The 7,935-nt window shown below is 39.9% G+C and overlaps 1 protein-coding gene across 2 annotated transcripts in view; it reads right to left on the bottom strand.

Moving 5' to 3' along the window:
• Styk1 (serine/threonine/tyrosine kinase 1) overlaps positions 1 to 4,212 on the bottom strand; it is a 55,346-nt gene extending 51,134 nt beyond the window's left edge. For both annotated transcript variants that reach the window (XM_046446495.2, XM_046446493.2), the window contains exon 1: positions 3,957 to 4,212. The gene's annotated coding sequence lies outside the window, so the exon portion shown is untranslated. The remainder of the gene's footprint in view (positions 1 to 3,956) is intronic.
• Between the last annotated feature and the right edge of the window lie 3,723 nt (positions 4,213 to 7,935).

Genomic DNA, 7,935 nt, shown 5'->3' on the forward strand with positions numbered 1-7,935 from the left:
TAACTATCCTAAACTCTAACTCATCTCCCCATTATTATGAAATTCTGAGTTGTTAAATAATAGAATACTCCTTTTTTCAAAGCTGAAAGGATCCCTGGATATTTCACAGTACCTCTACCTTCATTTTCTAAGAGGAAAAAATTATAAAACAACCAAAGACCATTGAGCCAAAGCCTTGCTCTCTGGTCACAAATACAGTGCCAGAACTTAAAAACAGATTTCAGGCCCCTGGATTCAGGTCAGGATTCTATCCATTCAACACTGATGTCTGCGTAATTAGCAACTTTATTTTTGTGCAAATTCATTCACATTTACTTTCTTTATTTTTCTAATTAGAAACTGTCTAGGACATGATCTACTCATAAAAACATTTACTTCCCAATTTATTTATTCAATACTTAATACTAAATTTGCCTATTATCGTGTTTCTTTCCTACCAGACAGTAATTTTTTCTTTAGGTCCCTCATTAGTCATCTTCTTTAGGTTCTCCCATTAGCACAGTCCAAAAGTAGACACAGAGTAGTGGCCAGTTCTAAATTCAGATAGCATGTCAAGGAAACAAACCAGCTAAACCTACTCTGGTGAGGAGGACAAAATTGAAATATTAAAGTTAGAAGAAAAAGCATTAAACTTTCATGGGAAGAGTTTAGGGGCTTTGGCTATTTTTTTCATCACTGTATCCCCAGCACCTAAAATAGTGTCTGGCACATATCAGAATTCATATGTCTGTTGAATAAAAAAGTAAATTCACCTATAAAAGCATATACTTTATTAAGTTGGTATTTCTTGTATAACTTTAAAAAGGAATTATTCAGGGGCTGGGATTGTGGCTCAGTGGTAGAGCACTTGCCTTGATTATGTGAGGTGCTGGGTTCGATTTTCAGCACCACATATAAATAAAAAAATAAAGGTTCATCAACAACTAAAATGAATAAAATAAATATTTTTTTTAAAAAAGAATTATTCATCATTCTGTTCAAGGATAAAATGCTTAAGTGCTGTAAGTTTGAAGCAAATAAACAGAATGACGATCTGGAAAAAAAAGTAGCATTGGATCTAAAAGAAGTTTTTATAGTAAAATAACTTATAGAAATTAACTAGGCATAAAGGATTAAACTGCAATGCCAAATATAGAAAGAGCAGTTTTGAGCCAGGTGCAGTGGTGCACGCCTGAAATCCCAGCAGCTCTGGAAGATGAGGCAGGAGGCTCACGAGTTCAAAGCCAGCCTGAGCAAAAAGCGAGGTGCTAAGCAATTCAGCAAGACCCTGTCTCTAAATAAAATACAAAATAGGGCTGAGGATATGGCTCAGTGGTGAGTGCCCCTGAGTTCAATCCCTGGTATCCAAAAAACAGCAACAAAACAAAACAACAACAACAACAAAAACCAGCTTTTAATATGCTACCCAGTGAGTATTAGGGTACCCTGCTTCTGTCTGATAAAGACACATTTTTCATTCTGTCTTTAGGGTGAGTGCTGTTTTTCTTCTTTTTAAAAGGGAGCAGCACAGCAGCAAGTAAAATACCAAACCCCACAGTAAAACCCAATGAAGGACAAACCTTCAGAGACAGGACAGGTACAACAGGCAGATTAATGCCACTCCCAAGATGTCTATGTCTTCATTTCTGGAACTGATGAAAGCATCAGTTTTTTTGGTTTTTGGTTTTTGGTTTTTCTCTCCGCATTGTTTTATTGGTGCATTATAGTTGTACATAAAGATGTAATTTATTGTTACATATTTATTCATGCACACAATTTAACAATATAATTTGGCCAATATTGCTCCCCAGCACTCCCCCCACCACCTGCTCTTCTTCCTGCCCCCAAGGAAAGCATTTGTTTTTAATAGGCTTAAAATAACAAAAGAAAATTAAAGATATAGATGAAATTAATAAACTAACCTTAGCAGAGGAGGTTTTCTTGGATTATCCAGTTATTATCAAAGTAATTACAAGGACATTTATAAGTACAAGAGGAAGAAAAAACGGTCAGTGTGAAGGGATGTGAGAGTCAGCAGGCCATTCCTGGCTTTGAAGATGGAGGAAGGGAGGAGGAGCTAAAAAAAAAAAAAAAAAAAAAAAAAAAAGCCAGTAACCTTTGGACACCAGCAAGGCCAGCCAGGAAACTGGTTCTCCCTGGAGCCTCCAGAGTTCAATCTGGAGAACATAGACCTGCCTACCCTTGTCTGACCTCTGACCTCCATGACTATAAGGTAAAACAATTGTGTTGTTTTAAGCCACTACGTTTGTGGTAATTTGCTACAGCAACCATAGAAAAGGGATATACTCAACTTAAAACAAAAGTTGAGAAAGCTGCAGAATCATAACTGCCTATGGAAGCCCGGAGCACATGAGCAGCTTGGGAAGGTGGGGTAAGTGTCTGCAGAAGACAATCAAAGTAGTCTAACTACCTTTGAGCATGATGTACATGATGTACTCACTGTTATGGGTTGAATTGTACCCCTCTCATTCCTATATTTAAGTTCTAACACCCAGGACCCCATAAATGTGACCTTATTTGAAGATAGGGTCTTTAAAAAGAAAATCAAGATAAAATGAGGTAAGTACGGTGGGTTCTAATCCCCTATGACAGATGTTCATACAAAAAGGGTAAATTCAGAGACAGACAACACTGGGGGAGAACACCGTAGAATATGAAGACAGCTTCTACAAACCAGAGAAAGGGGCCTGGAATAAAATCCCTTTGTGTATCCCTCAGAATCAACCAATCCTGCCAACACCTTAATTTTGAACTTCTAGCTTCCAAAAGTTGAAACATTAATTTCAGTTGTTCAAGCCACCTGGTTTTGTGGTCCTTTGCTACAGCAGTCCTAACAAATTCACACAGTAAGGGAGGTGCTGAAGAAAAGGTGTATGATTTTCACTGAAACAAACACTTCAGGATGCTTCATTGAAATACATGATCTCTCGCTGGCTCTGAGTGGAGATTCTCGTGGAGGGATGCCAACAAACTAGGTAGGCAGCAGAAAGCTGTGCTTGCTTGCAAGTGCTTTTCAGTTTGTGTGCTGCACAGTGTAAGAGCCTAACTGCTTTATTTCCACAACTATGGGTGGCTCTCTCTAGGTGGGGGGGAAGAAAGTGTGGTCTTAAATCTATGAAAGACTCAGATGGGGAGAGGATTCATTAGAGAAGGAAGTTAAAAATCACACAAATGAAAGAGAAACGAAGGAGACAAAATAGGAATGAGGTCGAGTAATTGGTAGGGAAAAAGAAAAAGAGGGAAAGACAGTTAAGAAGCAGATTTGGTTAAGGAGAACAGCAGCTCACACTGTACAGTTTATAAACATGGTTTCAGATATGTCATTTAATTTTTTTCTTTTTTATAGAGAGAGAGAAGAGAGAATTTTAATATTTATTTTTTAGTTTTCGGCGGACACAACATCTTTGTTTGTATGTGGTGCCGAGGATCCAACCTGGGCCGCACGCATGCCAGGCGAGCGCGCTACCGCTTGAGCCACATCCCCAGCCCTATTATGTCATTTAAATATCACCACTACCCTTTGGGGTCATTTCAGTATTATGTTTCACAGAGGAGGACGCTGAAGCCGAGGCACTCATCTGAACAACTGTGCAGTCCTCCGACAAGGAATTTCTGTACCCTCATCTTCCTCCTTCCTTCCATCTCCCACCTGTCTGGGAATAGAGAGAGACCTCTTGTCCCAGGGTTTACTTCCTGCTGCTCTCTTCACCAAAAGTGCTGACACAGGTTTAGTCTTATAAAAACACAGAAGCCAAAAGCCGAAAGATGCTTGTTCTGAAGAAATACAGGTTAATTCACCTGGGGATTGTTTGTTCACATAAAACACAAACAGCCGATCACAACCATTCCACTCCCAGCTTCCTCCCCTGGTCTCTTTCCCAACCTCAAAGTCTACCCTTAGCTGCATCATTGCTGACCCCCTTCCTCCCTCAAACCCCCCAAAACCCGTTCGCTACCGTGTCCCTCCTCCGGTCGGTCCGGTTTCAGATGGAACTGGCCCAGTCAGGGGAGTGAAAAATGACCGGTTCAGGCTGAGCAAGGTGTGCCAGCCTCAAGGAAACGCTTTCCAGTTTCTCCTTCCCACCGTGGGGCGTGGCTGCCAGCAAAGGATGGAGATGGGGCGGGCTCCCCACAAAGGGAAGTCTGAGGGCTCTGAGGTTTCCGACGCTCACCACACACCAACCAGCAGGAAACCTCTGGTGAAACTGTCACAGCTGGACTTGTTGCCGAGCTACCTACTCATTTCCTACTCCAGCGAATGTTACAGGGGCAGGTGCAATGGAGACGCCAGTTCAGGTGGAACCAGAGTCATGCTACAACACAACAGCGCCACCTCGCGTCCCAGCCCCTAGCAGCTGTTCTCCTAAGTGCAAGAAATTGTCAGGATTAGATCGTCAGCGCTCCCTTAGTCCCAGCCAGACCCCAAAGCTTTGCCAAGTGTTAGAAGAGTATTGACTATTGCCTCGACAATAGTAAGCTTGTAAGAAATAAGTGGAAATATAATTCAAAATATCTAGACTCCAATAGATGAATGGATTTTTTTTTAAATGTGGTATTTATACCCAATGGAATATTACTCAGCCTTAAAAGAGAATAAAATTATGGCATTTGCACGTAAATCGACGGAGTTGGAGAATATCATGCTAAGCGAAGTAAGCCAATCCCCCAAAACAAAAGCCTGAAAGTTCTCTCTGATAAGTGGATGCTGATCCAAAGGGGGGGGGGCAGGCTGTAGGAAGAAGGAAGGAACTTTGGACAAAGGGGAGGGACAGGTGAGGAGTGGGTATGGAGGCAGGAAAGATGGTGGAATGAGATGGACATCATTATCCTAGGTACATGTATGATTGCACATGCGGTTCGACTTTAAATCGTGTACAACCAGAGAAATGAAAAGTTGTGCTCTGTTTGTGTACAATGAATTGAAATGCATTTTGAAATGCATTCTGCTGTCATATATACCTAACTAGAATGAATGAATGAATGAATAAGATAAGTGGAAATAAAGATCGCAGGAGTAGGTAATCCATTAAGCCTTTTAAAGACATATTGGTCATAGGTAACTTGAGTAGATGACCAATTTGTTCAGCACTGATAGTGTACCAAACAAAGAAACATCCACTAGAACAAAACAAATTTGTGTGCAATGCAGTATGGAGTATTTAGAGATTAAGTACTTCAGTTCTCTGGAGTTTTTTGCTTTGAAATCTTTATTTCCTCTAGAGCTTGTTTTCAGGCAAGATGAGGAATTGGGGTTATAGATCAGTAGTTGAGGGCCTGCCTAGCCCATGAAAGGTCCTGGGATCCCCAGTTCTGTTTAAAATAAATCAAACAAGACAAGTATGGTGATGCACACCTGTAATCCCAGCAGCTCTGGAGGCTGAGGCAAGAGGAACACAGGTTTGAAGCCAGCCTCAGTAATTTAGAGAGACTGTAAACAACCTAGTGAGACCCTGTCTCAAAAAAATAAATAAATAAGAAAATAAAAGGCAAAATGGCTCAATGGTTAAGCACCCCTGGGTTCAATCCCTGGTGCCAAAAAAAAAAAAAGACACCTAAAAACTGAAAAAAGCTGGGGCTAGGACCCAGTGGTTAAGTGCCCCTGGATTCAATCCCTAGAATCAAAAAGGGGTAGGGGGCTGGGGTGTGGTTCAGTGGTAAAGCACTCCCAGGGTTCAGTTCTGGGCACCTACATACATATATACAAAAATAAATTTAAAAAGCAGTATAAATTGCACTGAATTTTACATTTTAAAATGACTACTAGATAATTTTATGTTTTGTAATACTACCTCAATTTTTTAAAAAGGGTAAAGTTCCATCCAACAATTGTTCTTTCCATCCTTTCAGTCAGAGTTAATAAAGCAAAAGTAACTGATATGAACTTCACATCATGTGATCTATTCAACCTCCTATCTTCCTTGAGAGGAGAAACTGGTTTATTCATTTTGTAACTCCTGCAGCATATTGCTAGACACTCATTTGATGTACAGAATTTTGATTAGAAATCTAGCTATTGGGGCTGGGGATGTGGCTCAAGCGGTAGCGCACTCGCCTGGCTTGCGTGCGGCCCGGGTTCGATCCTCAGCACCACATACAAACAAAGATGTTGTGTCCGCCGAAAACTAAAAAATAAATATTAAAATTCTCTCAAAAAAAAATCTAGCTATTGTCAAGGAGTTATAGAAGTTATAACCTCTCATACTAAAAATATATAAGGAGGCAAAATTTTATTCTCAAACCTTATTTAACAATTCAAATAAAGTGTAAATTTTAAGAATTTTTGACAGAAAACTTTGTGAACAGAAATGTTCAGACACAAGAACACCTAAGGTACATGCAAGATAAGAAAGTCCTACTTACACAGCAGATATAACTAGGAGATATATATTTGTGGCTTGTCACACACATTATACTCATAAATAAAACAGTTAGAATACCCATTATTTCTCATTTCTATCCAAGTAGTCACTTCTTCATAATTTCAAATATCACCTCCATCTCAAATTTATATATATTGGACTCATTTTCAGCAATGTTTCAGTCCCCATATCTCTGCCAGATGGTTATTTCTGTCTTGAAATTAATTCAATAGGCATTTTTTTTTACGTGTTCAGTGTCTATTCTGCCTGCATTAAGTACTGAACAGTAGGAAGTCACACTAAAATATACACTGGCACCCTCTTCATTATCTGGCTTATATGAAACTAAGCTACCAGATCCTATTCTCCTCTAACTCCCATATGGCAACTCATTCACATGACTTAGTATTTTCTTTCTTCTATGACTTCCCAACTGTGAAGAAGGATACCAACTTGCAATCTGTTGGGGTAGACACTCCTGGAATCTATTCATGAGGAATTCCTGGGAAATCATTTATTGGAGTGAAAAAGAAAGCTAAAGCATGAAGACACTGTCCATTAACAAAATAGTTTATGGTGAGCACAGTGCTACACACCTGTAATCCCAACTACCAGGGAAGCTGAGACAGGAGAATCACAAGTTCAAGGCCAGGCTGGGCAATTTAGGGAGCCTCTGTCTCAAAAAATAACATTTAAAGGGGGTTGGAGGTTGAGGATGTAACTCATTGGTAGAGAGCCCCAGGATTCAATCCCTAGTATCTAAAAATAATAATAATAACTTGGAGCTCAACCTTGAGTCTGTCTCAATGTCCTTGGCCAAGCCCTCACAATTTATAACTGAATCCTAGGGAAAGGAGTTTATAAGTACAACTTTAGAGCTTTCACACACACACACACACACACACACACACAAATGGGTACACAGAGTAGTACTTCTATGAAACTGTTTCAAAGAAACAACACAAAAATGAGGCAGATGGAGTCATCAGATATACCACTATTTCACCACTAGAGGGCAAGTGGTGGCTGTCAGTAAATGACAGCTTTGGATCTTGAGGCTTTTCTGAAAGGATTGCAAAGGCAACAAAGGATCAAGACAATTTTGATGGAAGCTGTGAATAGCCATCAGTAGAGACACTGCTGCCTGCTTGGCACCTTAAGTGAGATTTCCAAGCTCCTGAGAGAACCACAGACATCACCAGAGAGAATCTAAGCAAGACAAGGGAAATGGTGGGTTCAGTGCAGTTGCTAGAGATTAGGCTGGTGATAATTAGTGAGATCCACTAGTGCCTAGAGGACTCCCAGGGATAGTTGGGGACAGTTGCAATCAACTAAAGGAAATGCGGGATATTATTTTCACTATGACCTCATGCTCACCCCAGACAAATATATTCTAAGGAATGTTGATCATAGATAAACTTCCATGTATATGCTGTTCCTTTTCACTGCATGCCAGTCTTACATTGTATCTTAATTCACATTGTATATTAGTTTCCCATTAGATATGTAACAAATTATACAACCTGATGGTTTAGACAATACTAATTTGTAATCTTATAGCTCTGGAAGCCAGAAA

Source organism: Marmota monax, unplaced genomic scaffold (genome assembly GCF_021218885.2).
Source record: "Marmota monax isolate L192 unplaced genomic scaffold, Marmota_monax_Labrador192_F-V1.1 WCK01_AAM20220418_F8-fsc00314, whole genome shotgun sequence".
NCBI lineage: Eukaryota > Metazoa > Chordata > Mammalia > Rodentia > Sciuridae > Marmota > Marmota monax.